This window comes from Narcine bancroftii, chromosome 4 (genome assembly GCF_036971445.1).
Source record: "Narcine bancroftii isolate sNarBan1 chromosome 4, sNarBan1.hap1, whole genome shotgun sequence".
NCBI lineage: Eukaryota > Metazoa > Chordata > Chondrichthyes > Torpediniformes > Narcinidae > Narcine > Narcine bancroftii.
The window spans coordinates 209,593,476-209,616,730 of NC_091472.1; positions in this window are offsets into that span (position 1 = coordinate 209,593,476).

Here is a 23,255-nt window from a genome sequence, read left to right on the forward strand (position 1 = left end):
CCCCATTTGCTGCTCTGTTCCCCACTTCGCTGCACTGTTTCCCTCTTCGCTGCTCTGTTCCGCCTTCAGTGCTCTGTTCTCCCCTACGCTGCTCTGTTTCCCCCTCCGCTGCACTGTTCCCCCTTCTGCTGATCCGTTTCCGCTACACTGCACTGTTCCCCCTTTTGCAACTCTGTTTCCCCATCTTGCTACTTTACTTCCTCTTCGCTGCTTTATTCCTCCCTTTGCTGCTAAATTCTCCCCCTTCTTGGCTATTTTTCCCTCTTCGCGGCTATATTCTCCCCCATCATGGCGATACTCTCCCCTTCACTACTTTATTCCCCCTTCGCTGCTTTATTCCTCCCTTTGCTGCTAAATTCTCCCCCTTCGCTGCAACATTCTCCCCTTCACTGCTATATTCTCCCCGCTGCTTTATTCACCCACTTCACTGCTTTCTTCCCACCCCTTGCTGCTTTATTCCCAACCCTTGCTGCTTTATTCCCCACCCCTTGCTAATTTATTCCTCATTGCTGCTTTATCCCCCCATTGCTGCTCTATTTCCCCCTTCGCTGCTCTATTTCCCCCTCGCTGCTCTATTTCACCCTTCGCTGCTCTATTTCGCCTTTGCTGCTTCAACCACCTTCGCTGCTTCAACCCCCTTCGCTGCTTCAACCCCCTTCGCTGCTTCATGCCCCATTCGCTGCTACATCCCCATTCGCTGCTTCATTCCCCATTCGCTGCTTCATTCCCCATTCATTGCTTCATCCCCCATTTGCTGCTTCCTTTCCCCTTCGCTGCTCTATTCCGCCTTCGCTGCTCTCTTCCACCTTCGCTGCTCCCTTCCCCCTTCGCTGCTCTCTTCCCCCTTCGCTGCTCTCTTCTCCCTTCGCTGCTCTCTTCTCCCTTCGTTGCTCTCTTCCCACTTCGCTGCTCTCTTCCCCCTTCGCTGCTCTCTTCCCCATTCGCTGCTCTCTTCCCCCTTCGCTGCTCTCTTCCCCATCGCTGCTGCCTTTCCCCTTCGCTGCTCCCTTCCCCCTTCGCTGCTCCCTTCCCTCGTCGCTGCTTCAACCCCCTTCGCTGCTCCCTTCCCCCTTCGCTGCTCCCTTCCCCCTTCGCTGCTCCCTTCCCCCTTTGCTGCTCTCTTCCCATTTCGCTGCTCTCTTTCCCGTTCACTGCTCTCTTCCCCCTTCACTGCTCTCTTCCCCCTTCGCTGCTCTCTTCCCCCTTCGCTGCTCTCTTCCCCCTTCGCTGCTCTCTTCCCCCCTTCGCTGCTCTATTCCCCTTCCCCCCTTCGCTGCTCTCCTCCCCCTCGCTGCTCCCTTCCCCCTTCGCTGCTCCCTTCCTCCTTCGCTGCTCCCTTCCCCTTTCTCTGCTCCCTTCCCCCTTCGTTGCTCCCTTCCCCCTTCGCTGCTCCCTTCCCCCTTCGCTGCTCCCTTCCCCTTCGCTGCTCTCTTCCCCCTTCGCTGCTCCCTTCCCCCTTTGCTGCTCTCTTCCCCCTTCGCTGCTCTCTTCCCCCCCTTCGCTGCTCTATTCCCCTTCCCCCTTTCGCTGCTCTCTTCCCTCTTCGCTGCTTCATTTCCCTTTCGCTTCTTCATTTCCCCTTTGCTGCTATACGCGCTCCCCTCGCTGTTCTATGCATCCCCTTCGCTACTCGATACACCCCTTCGCTGCTCGATTCTCCCACTTTGCTGCTGGATACACCCCCTTCGCTGCTCGATGAACCCCCTTTGCTGCTCTACTGCCCCTTCGCTGCTCTATTCCCCCTTTAGCTGCTCTATTCCCTCTTCGCTGCTCTATTCCCCCCTTTGCTGCATCATCGCCCCTTCACTGCTCTATTAACACCCTTCACTGCTCTATTCCCCCTTTACTGCTCTATTCCCCCCTTGCTGCTCTATTCCCCGCACCTTTCGCTGCTCTATTCCTTCCCCCTCACTGCTCTGTTCCTCCCCTTGGCTGCTCTGTTCCTGCCCCCCCCATTTGCTGCTCTGTTCCCCACTTCGCTGCACTGTTTCCCTCTTCGCTGCTCTGTTCCGCCTTCACTGCTCTGTTCTCCCCTACGCTGCTCTGTTTCCCTCTCTGCTGCACTGTTCCCCCCTCTGCTGCTCCGTTTCTGCTACACTGCACTGTTCCCCCTTTTGCAACTCTGTTTTCCCATCTTGCTACTTTACTTCCTCTTCGCTGCTTTATTCCTCCCTTTGCTGCTAAATTCTCCCCCTTCGTGGCTATTTTCTCCCTCTTCGCGGCTCTATTCTCCCCCATCATGGCGATACTCTCCCCTTCACTACTTTATTCCCCCTTCGATGCTTTATTCCTCCCTTTGCTGCTAAATTCTCCCCCTTCGCTGCAACATTCTCCCGTTCACTGCTTTCTTCTCCCCGCTGCTTTATTCACCCCCTTCACTGCTTTATTCCCACCCCTTGCTGCTTTATTCCCAACCCTTGCTGCTTTATTCCCCACTCCTTGCTAATTTATTCCTCATTGCTGCTTTATCCCCCCATTGCTGCTTTATTCCCCCTTTGCTGCTTTACTCCCTCTTTGCTGCTTTCTTTTCCCCCCACACTGCTTTCCTTCCCTTTCGCTGCTGTCTTCCCCTTCACTGCTCTCTTCCCCCTTCCCTGCTCTCTTCCCCTTTCGCTGCTCTCTTCCCCCTTCACTGCTCTCTTCCCCTTCGCTGGTCTCTTCCCCCTTCGCTGCTCTATTTCCCCCTTCGCTGGTCTATTTCGCCCTTCGCTGCTCTATTTCACCCTTCGCTGCTCTATTTCACCTTTGCTGCTTCAACCAACTTCGCTGCTTCAACCCCCTTCGCTGCTTCATCCCCCATTCGCTGCTTAATCCCCATTCGCTGCTTCATTCCCCATTCGCTGCTTCATTCCCCATTCATTGCTTCATCCCCCATTTGCTGCTTCCTTTCCCCTTCGCTGCTCTATTCCGCCTTCGCTGCTCTCTTCCACCTTAGCTGTTTCCTTCCCCCTACGCTGGTCTCTTCCCCCTTCTCTGGTGTCTTCCCCCTTCTCTGCTCTCTTCTCCCTTCGCTGCTCTCTTCTCCCTTCGTTGCTCTCTTCCCACTTCGCTGCTCTCTTCCCCCTTCGCTGCTCTCTTCCCCCTTCGCTGCTCTCTTCTCCCTTCGCTGCTCTCTTCCCCCTTCGCTGCTCTCATCCCCCTTCGCTGCTCTCTTCCCCCATCGCTGCTGCCTTCCCCCTTCGCTGCTCCTTTCCCCCTTCGCTGCTGCCTTCCCTCTTCGCTGCTTCAACCCCCTTCGCTGCTCCCTTCCCCCTTCGCTGCTCCCTTCCCCCTTCGCTGCTCCCTTCCCCCTTCGCTGCTCCCTTCCCCCTTTGCTGCTCTCTTCCCCCTTCGCTGCTCCCTTCCCTCTTCGCTGCTTCAACCCCCTTCGCTGCTCCCTTCCCCCTTCGCTGCTCCCTTCCCCCTTCGCTGCTCCCTTCCGCCTTCGCTGCTCCCTTCCCCCTTCGCTGCTCCCTTCCCCCATTTGCTGCTTCCTTTCCCCTTCGCTGCTCTATTCCGCCTTCGCTGTTCTCTTCCACCTTCGCTGCTCCCTTCCCCCTTCGCTGGTCTCTTCCCCCTTCGCTGCTCTCTTCTCCCTTGCTGCTCTCTTCTCCCTTCGTTGCTCTCTTCCCACTTCACTGCTCTCTTCCCCCTTCGCTGCTCTCTTCCCCATTCGCTGCTCTCTTCTCCCTTCGCTGCTCTCTTCCCCCTTCGCTGCTTTCTTCCCCCATCGCTGCTGCCTTTCCCCTTCGCTGCTCCCTTCCCCCTTCGCTGCTCCCTTCCCTCTTCGCTGCTTCAACCCCCTTCGCTGCTCTCCTGCCCCTTCGCTTCTCTCTTTCCCGATCACTGCTCTCGTCCCCCTTCGCTGCTCTCTTCCCCCTTCGCTGCTCTCTTCCCCCCTTCGCTGCTCTCTTCTCCCTTGCTGCTCTCTTCTCCCTTCGTTGCTCTCTTCCCACTTCGCTGCTCTCTTCCCCCTTCGCTGCTCTCTTCCCCATTCGCTGCTCTCTTCTCTCTTCGCTGCTCTCTTCCCCCTTCGCTGCTCTCTTCCCCCATCGCTGCTGCCTTTCCCCTTCGCTGCTCCCTTCCCCCTTCGCTGCTCCCTTCCCTCTTCGCTGCTTCAACCCCCTTCGCTGCTCTCTTCCCCCTTCGCTTCTCTCTTTCCCGTTCACTGCTCTCTTCCCCCTTCGCTGCTCTCTTCCCCCTTCGCTGCTCTCTTCCCCCCTTCGCTGCTCTCTTCTCCCTTCACTGCTCTCTTCCCCCTTCGCTGCTCTCTTCCTCCTTCTCTGCTCTCTTCCCCCATCGCTGCTGCCTTCCCCCTTCGCTGCTTCCTTCCCCCTTCGCTGCACCCTTCCCCCTTCGCTGCTCCCTTCCCCCTTCGCTGCTCCCTTCCCCCTTCGCTGCTCCCTTCCCCCTTCGCTGCTCTCTTCCCCCTTCGCTGCTCTCTTTCCCCTTCGCTGCTCTCTTCCCCCTTCGCTGCTCTCTTCCCCCTTCGCTGCTCTCTTCCCCCCTTCACTGCTCTATTCCCCTTCCCCCCTTCGCTGCTCTCCTCCCCCTCGCTGCTCCCTTCCCCCTTCGCTACTCCCTCCCCCTTCACTGCTCCCATCCCCTTCTCTGCTCCCTTCCCCCTTCGCTGCTCCCTTCCCCCTTCGCTGCTCTCTACCACTTTCGCTGCTCCCTTCCCCCTTCGCTGCTCTCTTCACTCTTCGCTGCTCTCTTCCCCCTTCGCTGCTCTCTTCCCCCCTTCGCTGCTCTATTCTCCCCCATCGCGGCTATATTCTCCCCTTTGCTGCAACATTCTCCCCTTCACTGCTATATTCTCCCCGCTGCTTTATTCACCCCCTTCACTGCTTTATTCCCACCCCTTGCTAATTTATTCCTCATTGCTGCTTTATCACCCCATTGCTGGTTTATTCCCACCCCTTGCTGCTTTATTCCCAACCCTTGCTGCTTTATTCCCCACCCCTTGCTAATTTATTCCTCATTGCTACTTTATCCCCCATTGCTGCTTTATTCCCCCTTTGCTGCTATACTCCCCCTTCGCTGCTCTCTTCCCCCTTCCCTGCTCTCTTCCCCTTTCGCTGCTCTCTTCCCCCTTCGCTGCTCTATTTCCCCCTTCGCTGCTCTATTTCACCCTTCGCTGCTCTATTTCACCCTTCGCTGTTCTATTTCACCTTTGCTGCTTCAACCACCTTCGCTGCTTCAACCCCCTTCGCTGCTTCAACCCCCTTCGCTGCTTCATCCCCCATTCGCTGCTTCATTCCCCATTCGCTGCTTCATTCCCCATTCATTGCTTCATCCCCCATTTGCTGCTTCCTTTCCCCTTCACTGCTCTATTCCGCCTTCGCTGCTCTCTTCCACCTTAGCTGTTTCCTTCCCCCTTCGCTGGTCTCTTCCCCCTTCTCTGCTCTCTTCTCCCTTCGCTGCTCTCTTCTCCCTTCGTTGCTGTCTTCCCACTTCGCTGCTCTCTTCCCCCTTCGCTGCTCTCTTCCCCCTTCGCTGCTCTCTTCTCCCTTCGCTGCTCTCTTCCCCCTTCGCTGCTCTCATCCCCCTTCGCTGCTCTCTTCCCCCATCGCTGCTGCCTTCCCCCTTCGCTGCTCCCTTCCCCCTTCGCTGCTCCCTTCCCTCTTCGCTGCTTCAACCCCCTTCGCTGCACCCTTCCCCCTTCGCTGCTCCCTTCCCCCTTCGCTGCTCCCTTCCCCCTTCGCTGCTCCCTTCCCCCTTCGCTGCTCCCTTCCCCCTTTGCTGCTCTCTTCCCCCTTCGCTGCTCCCTTCCCTCTTCGCTGCTTCAACCCCCTTCGCTGCTCCCTTCCCCCTTCGCTGCTCCCATCCCCCTTCGCTGCTCCCTTCCGCCTTCGCTGCTCCCTTCCCCCTTCGCTGCTCCCTTCCCCCATTTGCTGCTTCCTTTCCCCTTCGCTGCTCTATTCCGCCTTCGCTGCTCTCTTCCACCTTCGCTGCTCCCTTCCCCCTTCGCTGGTCTCTTCCCCCTTCGCTGCTCTCTTCTCCCTTGCTTCTCTCTTCTCCCTTCGTTGCTCTCTTCCCACTTCGCTGCTCTCTTCCCCCTTCGCTGCTCTCTTCCCCATTCGCTGCTCTCTTCTCCCTTCGCTGCTCTCTTCCCCCTTCGCTGCTCTCTTCCCCCATCGCTGCTGCCTTTCCCCTTCGCTGCTCCCTTCCCCCTTCGCTGCTCCCTTCCCTCTTCGCTGCTTCAATCCCCTTCGCTGCTCTTTTCCCCCTTCGCTTCTCTCTTTCCCGTTCACTGCTCTCTTCCCCCTTCGCTGCTCTCTTCCCCCTTCGCTGCTCTATTTCCCCCTTCGCTGCTCTATTTCACCCTTCGCTGCTCTATTTCACCCTTCGCTGTTCTATTTCACCTTTGCTGCTTCAACCACCTTCGCTGCTTCAACCCCCTTCGCTGCTTCAACCCCCTTCGCTGCTTCATCCCCCATTCGCTGCTTCATCCCCATTCGCTGCTTCATTCCCCATTCGCTGCTTCATTCCCCATTCATTGCTTTATCCCCCATTTGCTGCTTCCTTTCCCCTTCGCTGCTCTATTCCGCCTTCGCTGCTCTCTTCCACCTTAGCTGTTTCCTTCCCCCTTCGCTGGCCTCTTCCCCCTTCACTGGTCTCTTCCCCCTTCTCTGCTCTCTTCTCCCTTCGCTGCTCTCTTCTCCCTTCGTTGCTCTCTTCCCACTTCGCTGCTCTCTTCCCCCTTCGCTGCTCTCTTCCCCCTTCGCTGCTCTCTTCTCCCTTCGCTGCTCTCTTCCCCATTCGCTGCTCTCATCCCCCTTCGCTGCTCTCTTCCCCCATCGCTGCTGCCTTCCCCCTTCGCTGCTCCCTTCCCCCTTCGCTGCTCCCTTCCCTCTTCGCTGCTTCAACCCCCTTCGCTGCTCCCTTCCCCCTTCGCTGCTCCCTTCCCCCTTCGCTGCTCCCTTCCCCCTTCGCTGCTCCCTTCCCCCTTTGCTGCTCTCTTCCCCCTTCGCTGCTCCCTTCCCTCTTCGCTGCTTCAACCCCCTTCGCTGCTCCCTTCCCCCTTCGCTGCTCCCTTCCCCCTTCGCTGCTCCCTTCCGCCTTCGCTGCTCCCTTCCCCCTTCGCTGCTCCCTTCCCCCATTTGCTGCTTCCTTTCCCCTTCGGTGCTCTATTCCGCCTTCGCTGCTCTCTTCCACCTTCGCTGCTCCCTTCCCCCTTCGCTGGTCTCTTCCCCCTTCGCTGCTCTCTTCTCCCTTGCTGCTCTCTTCTCCCTTCGTTGCTCTCTTCCCACTTCGCTGCTCTCTTACCCCTTCGCTGCTCTCTTCCCCATTCGCTGCGCTCTTCTCCCTTCGCTGCTCTCTTCCCCCTTCGCTGCTCTCTTCCCCCATCGCTGCTGCCTTTCCCCTTCGCTGCTCCCTTCCCCCTTCGCTGCTCCCTTCCCTCTTCGCTGCTTCAACCCCCTTCGCTGCTCTCTTCCCCCTTCGCTTCTCTCTTTCCCGTTCACTGCTCTCGTCCCCCTTCGCTGCTCTCTTCCCCCTTCGCTGCTCTCTTCCCCCCTTCGCTGCTCTCTTCTCCCTTGCTGCTCTCTTCTCCCTTCGTTGCTCTCTTCCCACTTCGCTGCTCTCTTCCCCCTTCGTTGCTCTCTTCCCCATTCGCTGCTCTCTTCTCTCTTCGCTGCTCTCTTCCCCCTTCGCTGCTCTCTTCCCCCATCGCTGCTGCCTTTCCCCTTCGCTGCTCCCTTCCCCCTTCGCTGCTCCCTTCCCTCTTCGCTGCTTCAACCCCCTTCGCTGCTCTTTTCCCCCTTCACTTCTCTCTTTCCCGTTCACTGCTCTCTTCCCCCTTCGCTGCTCTCTTCCCCCTTCGCTGCTCTATTTCCCCCTTCGCTGCTCTATTTCACCCTTCGCTGCTCTATTTCACCCTTCGCTGTTCTATTTCACCTTTTCTGCTTCAACCACCTTCGCTGCTTCAACCCCCTTCGCTGCTTCAACCCCCTTCGCTGCTTCATCCCCCATTCGCTGCTTCATCCCCATTCGCTGCTTCATTCCCCATTCGCTGCTTCATTCCCCATTCATTGCTTCATCCCCCATTTGCTGCTTCCTTTCCCCTTCGCTGCTCTATTCCGCCTTCGCTGCTCTCTTCCACCTTAGCTGTTTCCTTCCCCCTTCGCTGGTCTCTTCCCCCTTCTCTGGTCTCTTCCCCCTTCTCTGCTCTCTTCTCCCTTCGCTGCTCTCTTCTCCCTTCGTTGCTCTCTTCCCACTTCGCTGCTCTCTTCCCCCTTCGCTGCTCTCTTCCCCCTTCGCTGCTCTCTTCTCCCTTCACTGCTCTCTTCCCCCTTCGATGCTCTCATCCCCCTTCGCTGCTCTCTTCTCCCATCGCTGCTGCCTTCCCCCTTCGCTGCTCCCTTCCCCCTTCGCTGCTCCCTTCCCTCTTCGCTGCTTCAACCCCCTTCGCTGCTCCCTTCCCCCTTTGCTGCTCCCTTCCCCCTTCGCTGCTCCCTTCCCCCTTCGCTGCTCCCTTCCCCCTTTGCTGCTCTCTTCCCCCTTCGCTGCTCCCTTCCCTCTTCGCTGCTTCAACCCCCTTCGCTGCTCCCTTCCCCCTTCGCTGCTCCCTTCCCCCTTCGCTGCTCCCTTCCGCCTTCGCTGCTCCCTTCCCCCTTCGCTGCTCCCTTCCCCCATTTGCTGCTTCCTTTCCCCTTCGCTGCTCTATTCCGCCTTCGCTATCTCTTCCACCTTCGCTGCTCCCTTCCCCCTTCGCTGGTCTCTTCCCCCTTCGCTGCTCTCTTCTCCCTTGCTGCTCTCTTCTCCCTTCGTTGCTCTCTTCCCACTTCGCTGCTCTCTTCTCCCATCGCTGCTGCCTTTCCCCTTCGCTGCTCCCTTCCCCCTTCGCTGCTCCCTTCCCTCTTCGCTGCTTCAACCCCCTTCGCTGCTCTTTTCCCCCTTCACTTCTCTCTTTCCCGTTCACTGCTCTCTTCCCCCTTCGCTGCTCTCTTCCCCCTTCGCTGCTCTATTTCCCCCTTCGCTGCTCTATTTCACCCTTCGCTGCTCTATTTCACCCTTCGCTGTTCTATTTCACCTTTTCTGCTTCAACCACCTTCGCTGCTTCAACCCCCTTCGCTGCTTCAACCCCCTTCGCTGCTTCATCCCCCATTCGCTGCTTCATCCCCATTCGCTGCTTCATTCCCCATTCGCTGCTTCATTCCCCATTCATTGCTTCATCCCCCATTTGCTGCTTCCTTTCCCCTTCGCTGCTCTATTCCGCCTTCGCTGCTCTCTTCCACCTTAGCTGTTTCCATCCCCCTTCGCTGGTCTCTTCCCCCTTCTCTGGTCTCTTCCCCCTTCTCTGCTCTCTTCTCCCTTCGCTGCTCTCTTCTCCCTTCGTTGCTCTCTTCCCACTTCGCTGCTCTCTTCCCCCTTCGCTGCTCTCTTCCCCCTTCGCTGCTCTCTTCTCCCTTCACTGCTCTCTTCCCCCTTCGCTGCTCTCATCCCCCTTCGCTGCTCTCTTCTCCCATCGCTGCTGCCTTCCCCCTTCGCTGCTCCCTTCCCCCTTCGCTGCTCCCTTCCCTCTTCGCTGCTTCAACCCCCTTCGCTGCTCCCTTCCCCCTTTGCTGCTCCCTTCCCCCTTCGCTGCTCCCTTCCCCCTTCGCTGCTCCCTTCCCCCTTTGCTGCTCTCTTCCCCCTTCGCTGCTCCCTTCCCTCTTCGCTGCTTCAACCCCCTTCGCTGCTCCCTTCCCCCTTCGCTGCTCCCTTCCCCCTTCGCTGCTCCCTTCCGCCTTCGCTGCTCCCTTCCCCCTTCGCTGCTCCCTTCCCCCATTTGCTGCTTCCTTTCCCCTTCGCTGCTCTATTCCGCCTTCGCTATCTCTTCCACCTTCGCTGCTCCCTTCCCCCTTCGCTGGTCTCTTCCCCCTTCGCTGCTCTCTTCTCCCTTGCTGCTCTCTTCTCCCTTCGTTGCTCTCTTCCCACTTCGCTGCTCTCTTCCCCCTTCGCTGCTCTCTTCCCCATTCGCTGCTCTCTTCTCCCTTCGCTGCTCTCTTCCCCCTTCGCTGCTCTCTTCCCCCATCGCTGCTGCCTTTCCCCTTCGCTGCTCCCTTCCCCCTTCGCTGCTCCCTTCCCTCTTCGCTGCTTCAACCCCCTTCGCTGCTCTCTTCCCCCTTCGCTTCTCTCTTTCCCGTTCACTGCTCTCGTCCCCCTTCGCTGCTCTCTTCCCCCTTCGCTGCTCTCTTCTCCCTTGCTGCTCTCTTCTCCCTTCGTTGCTCTCTTCCCACTTCGCTGCTCTCTTCCCCCTTCGCTGCTCTCTTCCCCATTCGCTGCTCTCTTCTCTCTTCGCTGCTCTCTTCCCCCTTCGCTGCTCTCTTCCCCCATCGCTGCTGCCTTTCCCCTTCGCTGCTCCCTTCCCCCTTCGCTGCTCCCTTCCCTCTTCGCTGCTTCAACCCCCTTCGCTGCTCTCTTCCCCCTTCGCTTCTCTCTTTCCCGTTCACTGCTCTCTTCCCCCTTCGCTGCTCTCTTCCCCCTTCGCTGCTCTCTTCCCCTCTTCGCTGCTCTATTCCCCTTTCCCCCTTCGCTGCTCTCCTCCCCCTCGCTGCTCCCTTCCCCCTTCGCTGCTCCCTTCCCCTTCGCTGCTCCCTTTCCCCTTCTCTGCTCCCTTCCCCCTTCGCTGCTCCCTTCCCCCTTCGCTGCTCTCTTCCCCCTTCGCTGCTCCCTTCCCCTTCGCTGCTCTCTTCCCCCTTCGCTGCTCCCTTCCCCCTTCGCTGCTCTCTTCCCCCTTCGCTGCTCTCTTCCCCCTTCGCTGCTCTCTTCCCCCCTTCGCTGCTCTATTCCCCTTCCCCCTTTCGCTGCTCTCTTCCCTCTTCGCTGCTTCATTTCCCTTTCGCTTATTCATTTCCCATTTGCTGCTATACGCGCTCCCCTCGCTGTTCTATGCATGCCCTTCGCTACTCGATACACCCCTTCGCTGCTCGATTCTCCCACTTTGCTGCTGGATACACCCCCTTCGCTGCTCCATGAACCCCCTTTGCTGTTCAATTGCCCCTTCGCTGCTCTATTCCCCCTTTAGCTGCTCTATTCCCTCTTCGCTGCTCTATTCCCCCCTTTGCTGCATCATCGCCCCTTCACTGCTCTATTAACACCATTCACTGCTCTATTCCCCCTTTACTGCTCTATTCCCACCTTGCTACTCTATTCCCCGCACCTTTAGCTGCTCTATTCCTTCCCCCTCACTGCTCTGTTCCTCCCCTTGGCTGCTCTGTTCCTGCCCCCCCCCCATTTGCTGCTCTGTTCCCCACTTCGCTGCACTGTTTCCCTCTTCGCTGCTCTGTTCCGCCTTCAGTGCTCTGTTCTCCCCTACGCTGCTCTGTTTCCCCCTCCGCTGCACTGTTCCCCCTTCTGCTGATCCGTTTCCGCTACACTGCACTGTTCCCCCTTTTGCAACTCTGTTTCCCCATCTTGCTACTTTACTTCCTCTTCGCTGCTTTATTCCTCCCTTTGCTGCTAAATTCTCCCCCTTCTTGGCTATTTTTCCCTCTTCGCGGCTATATTCTCCCCCATCATGGCGATACTCTCCCCTTCACTACTTTATTCCCCCTTCGCTGCTTTATTCCTCCCTTTGCTGCTAAATTCTCCCCCTTCGCTGCAACATTCTCCCCTTCACTGCTATATTCTCCCCGCTGCTTTATTCACCCACTTCACTGCTTTCTTCCCACCCCTTGCTGCTTTATTCCCAACCCTTGCTGCTTTATTCCCCACCCCTTGCTAATTTATTCCTCATTGCTGCTTTATCCCCCCATTGCTGCTCTATTTCCCCCTTCGCTGCTCTATTTCCCCCTCGCTGCTCTATTTCACCCTTCGCTGCTCTATTTCGCCTTTGCTGCTTCAACCACCTTCGCTGCTTCAACCCCCTTCGCTGCTTCAACCCCCTTCGCTGCTTCATGCCCCATTCGCTGCTACATCCCCATTCGCTGCTTCATTCCCCATTCGCTGCTTCATTCCCCATTCATTGCTTCATCCCCCATTTGCTGCTTCCTTTCCCCTTCGCTGCTCTATTCCGCCTTCGCTGCTCTCTTCCACCTTCGCTGCTCCCTTCCCCCTTCGCTGGTCTCTTCCCCCTTCGCTGCTCTCTTCTCCCTTCGCTGCTCTCTTCTCCCTTCGTTGCTCTCTTCCCACTTCGCTGCTCTCTTCCCCCTTCGCTGCTCTCTTCCCCATTCGCTGCTCTCTTCCCCCTTCGCTGCTCTCTTCCCCATCGCTGCTGCCTTTCCCCTTCGCTGCTCCCTTCCCCCTTCGCTGCTCCCTTCCCTCTTCGCTGCTTCAACCCCCTTCGCTGCTCCCTTCCCCCTTCGCTGCTCCCTTCCCCCTTCGCTGCTCCCTTCCCCCTTTGCTGCTCTCTTCCCATTTCGCTGCTCTCTTTCCCGTTCACTGCTCTCTTCCCCCTTCACTGCTCTCTTCCCCCTTCGCTGCTCTCTTCCCCCTTCGCTGCTCTCTTCCCCCTTCGCTGCTCTCTTCCCCCCTTCGCTGCTCTATTCCCCTTCCCCCCTTCGCTGCTCTCCTCCCCCTCGCTGCTCCCTTCCCCCTTCGCTGCTCCCTTCCTCCTTCGCTGCTCCCTTCCCCTTTCTCTGCTCCCTTCCCCCTTCGTTGCTCCCTTCCCCCTTCGCTGCTCCCTTCCCCCTTCGCTGCTCCCTTCCCCTTCGCTGCTCTCTTCCCCCTTCGCTGCTCCCTTCCCCCTTTGCTGCTCTCTTCCCCCTTCGCTGCTCTCTTCCCCCCCTTCGCTGCTCTATTCCCCTTCCCCCTTTCGCTGCTCTCTTCCCTCTTCGCTGCTTCATTTCCCTTTCGCTTCTTCATTTCCCCTTTGCTGCTATACGCGCTCCCCTCGCTGTTCTATGCATCCCCTTCGCTACTCGATACACCCCTTCGCTGCTCGATTCTCCCACTTTGCTGCTGGATACACCCCCTTCGCTGCTCGATGAACCCCCTTTGCTGCTCTACTGCCCCTTCGCTGCTCTATTCCCCCTTTAGCTGCTCTATTCCCTCTTCGCTGCTCTATTCCCCCCTTTGCTGCATCATCGCCCCTTCACTGCTCTATTAACACCCTTCACTGCTCTATTCCCCCTTTACTGCTCTATTCCCCCCTTGCTGCTCTATTCCCCGCACCTTTCGCTGCTCTATTCCTTCCCCCTCACTGCTCTGTTCCTCCCCTTGGCTGCTCTGTTCCTGCCCCCCCCATTTGCTGCTCTGTTCCCCACTTCGCTGCACTGTTTCCCTCTTCGCTGCTCTGTTCCGCCTTCACTGCTCTGTTCTCCCCTACGCTGCTCTGTTTCCCTCTCTGCTGCACTGTTCCCCCCTCTGCTGCTCCGTTTCTGCTACACTGCACTGTTCCCCCTTTTGCAACTCTGTTTTCCCATCTTGCTACTTTACTTCCTCTTCGCTGCTTTATTCCTCCCTTTGCTGCTAAATTCTCCCCCTTCGTGGCTATTTTCTCCCTCCGCGGCTCTATTCTCCCCCATCATGGCGATACTCTCCCCTTCACTACTTTATTCCCCCTTCGATGCTTTATTCCTCCCTTTGCTGCTAAATTCTCCCCCTTCGCTGCAACATTCTCCCGTTCACTGCTTTCTTCTCCCCGCTGCTTTATTCACCCCCTTCACTGCTTTATTCCCACCCCTTGCTGCTTTATTCCCAACCCTTGCTGCTTTATTCCCCACTCCTTGCTAATTTATTCCTCATTGCTGCTTTATCCCCCCATTGCTGCTTTATTCCCCCTTTGCTGCTTTACTCCCTCTTTGCTGCTTTCTTTTCCCCCCACACTGCTTTCCTTCCCTTTCGCTGCTGTCTTCCCCTTCACTGCTCTCTTCCCCCTTCCCTGCTCTCTTCCCCTTTCGCTGCTCTCTTCCCCCTTCACTGCTCTCTTCCCCTTCGCTGGTCTCTTCCCCCTTCGCTGCTCTATTTCCCCCTTCGCTGCTCTATTTCGCCCTTCGCTGCTCTATTTCACCCTTCGCTGCTCTATTTCACCTTTGCTGCTTCAACCAACTTCGCTGCTTCAACCCCCTTCGCTGCTTCATCCCCCATTCGCTGCTTAATCCCCATTCGCTGCTTCATTCCCCATTCGCTGCTTCATTCCCCATTCATTGCTTCATCCCCCATTTGCTGCTTCCTTTCCCCTTCGCTGCTCTATTCCGCCTTCGCTGCTCTCTTCCACCTTAGCTGTTTCCTTCCCCCTACGCTGGTCTCTTCCCCCTTCTCTGGTGTCTTCCCCCTTCTCTGCTCTCTTCTCCCTTCGCTGCTCTCTTCTCCCTTCGTTGCTCTCTTCCCACTTCGCTGCTCTCTTCCCCCTTCGCTGCTCTCTTCCCCCTTCGCTGCTCTCTTCTCCCTTCGCTGCTCTCTTCCCCCTTCGCTGCTCTCAACCCCCTTCGCTGCTCTCTTCCCCCATCGCTGCTGCCTTCCCCCTTCGCTGCTCCTTTCCCCCTTCGCTGCTGCCTTCCCTCTTCGCTGCTTCAACCCCCTTCGCTGCTCCCTTCCCCCTTCGCTGCTCCCTTCCCCCTTCGCTGCTCCCTTCCCCCTTCGCTGCTCCCTTCCCCCTTTGCTGCTCTCTTCCCCCTTCGCTGCTCCCTTCCCTCTTCGCTGCTTCAACCCCCTTCGCTGCTCCCTTCCCCCTTCGCTGCTCCCTTCCCCCTTCGCTGCTCCCTTCCGCCTTCGCTGCTCCCTTCCCCCTTCGCTGCTCCCTTCCCCCATTTGCTGCTTCCTTTCCCCTTCGCTGCTCTATTCCGCCTTCGCTGTTCTCTTCCACCTTCGCTGCTCCCTTCCCCCTTCGCTGGTCTCTTCCCCCTTCGCTGCTCTCTTCTCCCTTGCTGCTCTCTTCTCCCTTCGTTGCTCTCTTCCCACTTCGCTGCTCTCTTCCCCCTTCGCTGCTCTCTTCCCCATTCGCTGCTCTCTTCTCCCTTCGCTGCTCTCTTCCCCCTTCGCTGCTTTCTTCCCCCATCGCTGCTGCCTTTCCCCTTCGCTGCTCTCTTCCCCCTTTAGCTGCTCTATTCCCTCTTCGCTGCTCTATTCCCCCTTTGCTGCATCATCGCCCCTTCACTGCTCTATTAACACCATTCACTGCTCTATTCCCCCTTTACTGCTCTATTCCCCCCTTGCTGCTCTAATCCCCGCACCTTTAGCTGCTCTATTCCTTCCCCCTCACTGCTCTGTTCCTCCCCTTGGCTGCTCTGTTCCCGGCCCCCCCCCCATTTGCTGCTCTGTTCCCCACTTCGCTGCACTGTTTCCCTCTTCGCTGCTCTGTTCCGCCTTCAGTGCTCTGTTCTCCCCTACGCTGCTCTGTTTCCCCCTCCACTGCACTGTTCCCCCTTCTGCTGCTCCGTTTCCGCTACAATGCACTGTTCCCCCTTTTGCAACTCTGTTTCCCCATCTTGCTACTTTACTTCCTCTTCGCTGCTTTATTCCTCCCTTTGCTGCTAAATTCTCCCCCTTCTTGGCTATTTTTCCCTCTTCGCGGCTATATTCTCCCCCATCATGGCGATACTCTCCCCTTCACTACTTTATTCCCCCTTCGCTGCTTTATTCCTCCCTTTGCTGCTAAATTCTCCCCCTTCGCTGCAACATTCTCCCCTTCACTGCTATATTCTCCCCGCTGCTTTATTCACCCACTTCACTGCTTTATTCCCACCCCTTGCTGCTTTATTCCCAACCCTTGCTGCTTTATTCCCCACCCCTTGCTAATTTATTCCTCATTGCTGCTTTATCCCCCCATTGCTGCTCTATTTCCCCCTTCGCTGCTCTATTTCACCTTCGCTGCTCTATTTCACCCTTCGCTGCTCTATTTCACCCTTCGCTGCTCTATTTCGCCTTTGCTGCTTCAACCACCTTCGCTGCTTCAACCCCCTTCGCTGCTTCAACCCCCTTCGCTGCTTCATGCCCCATTCGCTGCTACATCCCCATTCGCTGCTTCATTCCCCATTCGCTGCTTCATTCCCCATTCATTGCTTCATCCCCCATTTGCTGCTTCCTTTAAACTTCGCTGCTCTATTCCGCCTTCGCTGCTCTCTTCCACCTTCGCTGCTCCCTTCCCCCTTCGCTGGTCTCTTCCCCCTTCGCTGCTCTCTTCTCCCTTCGTTGCTCTCTTCCCACTTCGCTGCTCTCTTCCCCCTTCGCTGCTCTCTTCCCCATTCGCTGCTCTCTTCCCCCTTCGCTGCTCTCTTCCCCCATCGCTGCTGCCTTTCCCCTTCGCTGCTCCCTTCCCCCTTCGCTGCTCCCTTCCCTCTTCGCTGCTTGAACCCCCTTCGCTGCTCCCTTCCCCCTTCGCTGCTCCCTTCCCCCTTCGCTGCTCCCTTCCCCCTTCGCTGCTCCCTTCCCCCTTTGCTGCTCTCTTCCCATTTCGCTGCTCTCTTTCCCGTTCACTGCTCTCTTCCCCCTTCACTGCTCTCTTCCCCCTTCGCTGCTCTCTTCCCCCCTTCGCTGCTCTATTCCCCTTCCCCCCTTCGCTGCTCTCCTCCCCCTCGCTGCTCCCTTCCCCTTCGCTGCTCTCTTCCCCCTTCGCTGCTCCCTTCCCCCTTTGCTGCTCTCTTCCCCCTTCGCTGCTCTCTTCCCCCCCTTCGCTGCTCTATTCCCCTTCCCCCTTTCGCTGCTCTCTTCCCTCTTCGCTGCTTCATTTCCCTTTCGCTTCTTCATTTCCCCTTTGCTGCTATACGCGCTCCCCTCGCTGTTCTATGCATCCCCTTCGCTACTCGATACACCCCTTCGCTGCTCGATTCTCCCACTTTGCTGCTGGATACACCCCCTTCGCTGCTCGATGAACCCCCTTTGCTGCTCTACTGCCCCTTCGCTGCTCTATTCCCCCTTTAGCTGCTCTATTCCCTCTTCGCTGCTCTATTCCCCCCTTTGCTGCATCATCGCCCCTTCACTGCTCTATTAACACCCTTCACTGCTCTATTCCCCCTTTACTGCTCTATTCCCCCCTTGCTGCTCTATTCCCCGCACCTTTCGCTGTTCTATTCCTTCCCCCTCACTGCTCTGTTCCTCCCCTTGGCTGCTCTGTTCCTGCCCCCCCCATTTGCTGCTCTGTTCCCCACTTCGCTGCACTGTTTCCCTCTTCGCTGCTCTGTTCCGCCTTCACTGCTCTGTTCTCCCCTACGCTGCTCTGTTTCCCTCTCTGCTGCACTGTTCCCCCCTCTGCTGCTCCGTTTCTGCTACACTGCACTGTTCCCCCTTTTGCAACTCTGTTTTCCCATCTTGCTACTTTACTTCCTCTTCGCTGCTTTATTCCTCCCTTTGCTGCTAAATTCTCCCCCTTCGTGGCTATTTTCTCCCTCCGCGGCTCTATTCTCCCCCATCATGGCGATACTCTCCCCTTCACTACTTTATTCCCCCTTCGATGCTTTATTCCTCCCTTTGCTGCTAAATTCTCCCCCTTCGCTGCAACATTCTCCCGTTCACTGCTTTCTTCTCCCCGCTGCTTTATTCACCCCCTTCACTGCTTTATTCCCACCCCTTGCTGCTTTATTCCCAACCCTTGCTGCTTTATTCCCCACTCCTTGCTAATTTATTCCTCATTGCTGCTTTATCCCCCCATTGCTGCTTTATTCCCCCTTTGCTGCTTTACTCCCTCTTTGCTGCTTTCTTTTCCCCCCACACTGCTTTCCTTCCCTTTCGCTGCTGTCTTCCCCTTCACTGCTCTCTTCCCCCTTCCCTGCTCTCTTCCCCTTTCGCTGCTCTCTTCCCCCTTCACTGCTCTCTTCCCCTTCGCTGGTCTCTTCCCCCTTCGCTGCTCTATTTCCCCCTTCGCTGCTCTATTTCGCCCTTCGCTGCTCTATTTCACCCTTCGCTGCTCTATTTCACCTTTGCTGCTTCAACCAACTTCGCTGCTTCAACCCCCTTCGCTGCTTCATCCCCCATTCGCTGCTTAATCCCCATTCGCTGCTTCATTCCCCATTCGCTGCTTCATTCCCCATTCATTGCTTCATCCCCCATTTGCTGCTTCCTTTCCCCTTCGCTGCTCTATTCCGCCTTCGCTGCTCTCTTCCACCTTAGCTGTTTCCTTCCCCCTACGCTGGTCTCTTCCCCCTTCTCTGGTGTCTTCCCCCTTCTCTGCTCTCTTCTCCCTTCGCTGCTCTCTTCTCCCTTCGTTGCTCTCTTCCCACTTCGCTGCTCTCTTCCCCCTTCGCTGCTCTCTTCCCCCTTCGCTGCTCTCTTCTCCCTTCGCTGCTCTCTTCCCCCTTCGCTGCTCTCAACCCCCTTCGCTGCTCTCTTCCCCCATCGCTGCTGCCTTCCCCCTTCGCTGCTCCTTTCCCCCTTCGCTGCTGCCTTCCCTCTTCGCTGCTTCAACCCCCTTCGCTGCTCCCTTCCCCCTTCGCTGCTCCCTTCCCCCTTCGCTGCTCCCTTCCCCCTTCGCTGCTCCCTTCCCCCTTTGCTGCTCTCTTCCCCCTTCGCTGCTCCCTTCCCTCTTCGCTGCTTCAACCCCCTTCGCTGCACCCTTCCCCCTTCGCTGCTCCCTTCCCCCTTCGCTGCTCCCTTCCGCCTTCGCTGCTCCCTTCCCCCTTCGCTGCTCCCTTCCCCCATTTGCTGCTTCCTTTCCCCTTCGCTGCTCTATTCCGCCTTCGCTGTTCTTTCAAACCTTCGCTGCTCCCTTCCCCCTTCGCTGGTCTCTTCCCCCTTCGCTGCTCTCTTCTCCCTTGCTGCTCTCTTCTCCCTTCGTTGCTCTCTTCCCACTTCGCTGCTCTCTTCCCCCTTCGCTGCTCTCTTCCCCATTCGCTGCTCTCTTCTCCCTTCGCTGCTCTCTTCCCCCTTCGCTGCTTTCTTCCCCCATCGCTGCTGCCTTTCCCCTTCGCTGCTCCCTTCCCCCTTCGCTGCTCCCTTCCCTCTTCGCTGCTTCAACCCCCTTCGCTGCTCTCCTGCCCCTTCGCTTCTCTCTTTCCCGATCACTGCTCTCGTCCCCCTTCGCTGCTCTCTTCCCCCTTCGCTGCTCTCTTCCCCCCTTCGCTGCTCTCTTCTCCCTTGCTGCTCTCTTCTCCCTTCGTTGCTCTCTTCCCACTTCGCTGCTCTCTTCCCCCTTCGCTGCTCTCTTCCCCATTCGCTGCTCTCTTCTCTCTTCGCTGCTCTCTTCCCCCTTCGCTGCTCTCTTCCCCCATCGCTGCTGCCTTTCCCCTTCGCTGCTCCCTTCCCCCTTCGCTGCTCCCTTCCCTCTTCGCTGCTTCAACCCCCTTCGCTGCTCTCTTCCCCCTTCGCTTCTCTCTTTCCCGTTCACTGCTCTCTTCCCCCTTCGCTGCTCTCTTCCCCCTTCGCTGCTCTCTTCCCCCCTTCGCTGCTCTATTCCCCTTTCCCCCTTCGCTGCTCTCCTCCCCCTCGCTGCTCCCTTCCCCCTTCGCTGCTCCCTTCCACCTTCGCTGCTCCCTTCCCCCTTCTCTGCTCCCTTCCCCCTTCTCTGCTCCCTTCCCCCTTCGCTGCTCCCTTCCCCCTTCGCTGCTCTCTTCCCCCTTCGCTGCTCCCTTCCCCTTCGATGCTCTCTTCCCCCTTCGCTGCTCAATTCCCCCTTCGCTGCTCTCTTCCCCCTTCGCTGCTCTCTTCCCCCCTTCGCTGCACTATTCCCCTTCCCCCTTTCGCTGCTCTCTTCCCTCTTCGCTGCTTCATTTCCCTTTCGCTTCTTCATTTCCCATTTGCTGCTATACGCGCTCCCCTCGCTGTTCTATGCATGCCCTTCGCTACTCGATACACCCCTTCGCTGCTCGATTCTCCCAGTTTGCTGCTGGATACACCCCCTTCGCTGCTCCATGAACCCCCTTTGCTGCTCAATTGCCCCTTCGCTGCTCTCTTCCCCCTTTAGCTGCTCTATTCCCTCTTCGCTGCTCTATTCCCCCTTTGCTGCATCATCGCCCCTTCACTGCTCTATTAACACCATTCACTGCTCTATTCCCCCTTTACTGCTCTATTCCCCCCTTGCTGCTCTAATCCCCGCACCTTTAGCTGCTCTATTCCTTCCCCCTCACTGCTCTGTTCCTCCCCTTGGCTGCTCTGTTCCCGGCCCCCCCCCATTTGCTGCTCTGTTCCCCACTTCGCTGCACTGTTTCCCTCTTCGCTGCTCTGTTCCGCCTTCAGTGCTCTGTTCTCCCCTATGCTGCTCTGTTTCCCCCTCCACTGCACTGTTCCCCCTTCTGCTGCTCCGTTTCCGCTACACTGCACTGTTCCCCCTTTTGCAACTCTGTTTCCCCATCTTGCTACTTTACTTCCTCTTCGCTGCTTTATTCCTCCCTTTGCTGCTAAATTCTCCCCCTTCTTGGCTATTTTTCCCTCTTCGCGGCTATATTCTCCCCCATCATGGCGATAATCTCCCCTTCACTACTTTATTCCCCCTTCGCTGCTTTATTCCTCCCTTTGCTGCTAAATTCTCCCCCTTCGCTGCAACATTCTCCCCTTCACTGCTATATTCTCCCCGCTGCTTTATTCACCCACTTCACTGCTTTATTCCCACCCCTTGCTGCTTTATTCCCAACCCTTGCTGCTTTATTCCCCACCCCTTGCTAATTTATTCCTCATTGCTGCTTTATCCCCCCATTGCTGCTCTATTTCCCCCTTCGCTGCTCTATTTCACCTTCGCTGCTCTATTTCACCCTTCGCTGCTCTATTTCACCCTTCGCTGCTCTATTTCGCCTTTGCTGCTTCAACCACCTTCGCTGCTTCAACCCCCTTCGCTGCTTCAACCCCCTTCGCTGCTTCATGCCCCATTCGCTGCTACATCCCCATTCGCTGCTTCATTCCCCATTCGCTGCTTCATTCCCCATTCATTGCTTCATCCCCCATTTGCTGCTTCCTTTCCACTTCGCTGCTCTATTCCGCCTTCGCTGCTCTCTTCCACCTTCGCTGCTCCCTTCCCCCTTCGATGGTCTCTTCCCCCTTCGCTGCTCTCTTCTCCCTTCGTTGCTCTCTTCCCACTTCGCTGCTCTCTTCCCCCTTCGCTGCTCTCTTCCCCATTCGCTGCTCTCTTCCCCCTTCGCTGCTCTCTTCCCCCATCGCTGCTGCCTTTCCCCTTCGCTGCTTCCTTCCCCCTTCGCTGCTCCCTTCCCTCTTCGCTGCTTGAACCCCCTTCGCTGCTCCCTTCCCCCTTCGCTGCTCCCTTCCCCCTTCGCTGCTCCCTTCCCCCTTCGCTGCTCCCTTCCCCCTTTGCTGCTCTCTTCCCATTTCGCTGCTCTCTTTCCCGTTCACTGCTCTCTTCCCCCTTCACTGCTCTCTTCCCCCTTCGCTGCTCTCTTCCCCCCTTCGCTGCTCTATTCCCCTTCCCCCCTTCGCTGCTCTCCTCCCCCTCGCTGCTCCCTTCCCCCTTCGCTGCTCCCTTCCTCCTTCGCTGCTCCCTTCCCCTTTCTCTGCTCCCTTCCCCCTTCGCTGCTCCCTTCCCCCTTCGCTGCTCCCTTCCCCTTCGCTGCTCTCTTCCCCCTTCGCTGCTCCCTTCCCCCTTTGCTGCTCTCTTCCCCCTTCGCTGCTCTCTTCCTCCCTTCGCTGCTCTATTCCCCTTCCCCCTTTCTCTGCTCCCTTCCCCCTTCGCTGCTCCCTTCCCCCTTCGCTGCTCCCTTCCCCTTCTCTGCTCTCTTCCCCCTTCGCTGCTCCCTTCCCCCTTTACTGCTCTCTTCCCCCTTCGCTGCTCTCTTCCTCCCTTCGCTGCTCTATTCCCCTTCCCCCTTTCGCTGCTCTCTTCCCTCTTCGCTGCTTCATTTCCCTTTCGCTTCTTCATTTCCCCTTTGCTGCTATACGCGCTCCCCTCGCTGTTCTATGCATCCCCTTCGCTACTCGATACACCCCTTCGCTGCTCGATTCTCCCACTTTGCTGCTGGATACACCCCCTTCGCTGCTCGATGAACCCCCTTTGCTGCTCTACTGCCCCTTCGCTGCTCTATTCCCCCTTTAGCTGCTCTATTCCCTCTTCGCTGCTCTATTCCCCCCTTTGCTGCATCATCGCCCCTTCACTGCTCTATTAACACCCTTCACTGCTCTATTCCCCCTTTACTGCTCTATTCCCCCCTTGCTGCTCTATTCCCCGCACCTTTCGCTGCTCTATTCCTTCCCCCTCACTGCTCTGTTCCTCCCCTTGGCTGGTCTGTTCCTGCCCCCCCCCCATTTGCTGCTCTGTTCCCCACTTCGCTGCACTGTTTCCCTCTTCGCTGCTCTGTTCCGCCTTCACTGCTCTGTTCTCCCCTACGCTGCTCTGTTTCCCTCTCTGCTGCACTGTTCCCCCCTCTGCTGCTCCGTTTCTGCTACACTGCACTGTTCCCCCTTTTGCAACTCTGTTTTCCCATCTTGCTACTTTACTTCCTCTTCGCTGCTTTATTCCTCCCTTTGCTGCTAAATTCTCCCCCTTCGTGGCTATTTTCTCCCTCTTCGCGGCTCTATTCTCCCCCATCATGGCGATACTCTCCCCTTCACTACTTTATTCCCCCTTCGATGCTTTATTCCTCCCTTTGCTGCTAAATTCTCCCCCTTTGCTGCAACATTCTCCCGTTCACTGCTTTCTTCTCCCCGCTGCTTTATTCACCCCCTTCATTGCTTTATTCCCACCCCTTGCTGCTTTATTCCCAACCCTTGCTGCTTTATTCCCCACTCCTTGCTAATTTATTCCTCATTGCTGCTTTATCCCCCCATTGCTGCTTTATTCCCCCTTTGCTGCTTTACTCCCTCTTTGCTGCTTTCTTTTCCCCCCACACTGCTTTCCTTCCCTTTCGCTGCTGTCTTCCCCTTCGCTGCTCTCTTCCCCCTTCCCTGCTCTCTTCCCCCTTCACTGCTCTCTTCCCCCTTCACTGCTCTCTTCCCCTTCGCTGGTCTCTTCCCCCTTCGCTGCTCTATTTCCCCCTTCGCTGCTCTATTTCGCCCTTCGCTGCTCTATTTCACCCTTCGCTGCTCTATTTCACCTTTGCTGCTTCAACCAACTTCGCTGCTTCAACCCCCTTCGCTGCTCCATCCCCCATTCGCTGCTTCATCCCCATTCGCTGCTTCATTCCCCATTCGCTGCTTCATTCCCCATTCATTGCTTCATCCCCCATTTGCTGCTTCCTTTCCCCTTCGCTGCTCTATTCCGCCTTCACTGCTCTCTTCCACCTTCGCTGCTCCCTTCCCACTTCGTTGGTCTCTTCCCCCTTCGCTGCTCCCTTCCCCCTTCGCTGGTCTCTTCCCCCTTCGCTGCTCTCTTCTCCCTTCGCTGCTCTCTTCTCCTTTCGTTGCTCTCTTCCCACTTCGTTGCTCTCTTCCCTCTTCGCTGCTCTCTTCTCCCTTCGCTGCTCTCTTCCCCCTTTCGCTGCTCTCTTCCCTCTTCGCTGCTTCATTTCCCTTTCGCTTCTTCATTTCCCATTTGCTGCTAT